This window comes from Sinocyclocheilus grahami, unplaced genomic scaffold (genome assembly GCF_001515645.1).
Source record: "Sinocyclocheilus grahami isolate Dianchi unplaced genomic scaffold, SAMN03320097.WGS_v1.1 scaffold36891.1, whole genome shotgun sequence".
In the NCBI taxonomy this organism is placed as follows: Eukaryota; Metazoa; Chordata; class Actinopteri; order Cypriniformes; family Cyprinidae; genus Sinocyclocheilus; species Sinocyclocheilus grahami.
Window position 1 is genome coordinate 1 of NW_015522821.1, and position 1,436 is coordinate 1,436.

The 1,436-nt window shown below is 47.2% G+C and overlaps 1 pseudogene; it reads left to right on the top strand.

Moving 5' to 3' along the window:
• Positions 1–149: 149 nt before the first annotated feature.
• LOC107580586 (succinate dehydrogenase [ubiquinone] iron-sulfur subunit, mitochondrial-like) lies at positions 150–1,376 on the top strand (annotated as a pseudogene).
• Positions 1,377–1,436: the final 60 nt, after the last annotated feature.

A 1,436-nucleotide genomic window follows, 5' to 3' on the forward strand; every position in this document is an offset into this window, starting at 1 on the left:
GTGTAAACACTATGCTTTGGCAATACATTGTAACAATTATCATGCTAATAAAGCACGAATTGAGAGAGAGAGAGAGAGAGTGTGTGTGTGAGAGTGACGTGTGTGTGTGTGTGTGAGAGGGTGTGTGTAACGTGTGTGTAAGAGTGACGTGTGTGTGTAACGTGTGTGTGTGTGTGTGTCTCGGTCAGGACGGTCTGTACGAGTGTATCCCGTGCGCCTGCTGCAGCACCAGCTGTCTGAGTTACTGGTGGAACGGAGACAAGTATCTGGGTCCAGCCGTCCTCATGCAGGTCAGCGCCGGAGAACCGTCACATGAAGGGAATAGTTCGGCCAGAATTGAAGATGTCCTCATCCTCAGGTCATCCGAGATCAGGATGAGTTTTTCTCTTCATCAGGTTTGGAGAAATGTAGCACTGCATCAGTGTCTCAGCAATGGATGCTCTGCAGTGAATGGGTGCCGTCAGAATGAGAGTCCAAACAGCTGATAAAAACATCACAATAATCCACAGCACTCCAGTCCATCAGTTAACATCTGGAGAAGACAAAAGCTGAAACACATCCAGCATTAAGATGTTTTTAACTAAAATACATTGAGTCCATAATCCATAATAACTCTTCCTCCAGTGAAAAAGTGCATCTGCTGTTGTCTCTCGCATCAAAATCCAGCCACACATGTGTTTAGAGCGGTTTAAACGCTGCTTGATCTGTGCAGATTTCTCTCCTGATTCACACCAGAACACTGACTCACTGCAGGAAGAGTTATTATGGACTATGTATTTGAGTTAATGTCTTAATGCTGGATGTGTTCCAGCTTTTGTCTTCTCCAGATGTTACCTGATGGACTGGAGTGCTGTGGATTATTGTGATGTTTTTATCAGCTGTTTGGACTCTCATTCTGACGGCACCCATTCACTGCAGAGCATCCATTGCTGAGACACTGATGCAATGCTGCATTTCTACAAACCTGATGAAGAAACAAACTCATGGTGATCTGGGATGTAGCATATGTTCATGTTTGGGTGAACTCCTCTAAACTGGACGCAGCTGGTCAGCGCTCTCTCTGAGCTGTGCTCTGTGTTGCAGGCGTACCGCTGGATGATCAATTCTCGTGATGATTACACTTAGGAGAGGCTCTCCAAGCTCCAGGACCCCTTCTCTCTGTACCGCTGTCACACCATCATGAACTGCACCAGAACCTGCCCGAAGGTCAGACGCACCAGAGTCACGAGACCTTTGAGCTACTGATGTGTGTTTCTGATGCGCTTCTCGTCCTGCAGGGTTTGAATCCAGGCTTAGCCATCGCTGAGATCAAGAAGATGATGGCCACCTACAAAGAGAAGACGACGGCGTCGGCGTGAACGTCTCGCTTAAATTAATGAAGTTGTTCAGTACTGCAGAGACCAGCGGTGCGCACATACACACACACACACACACAC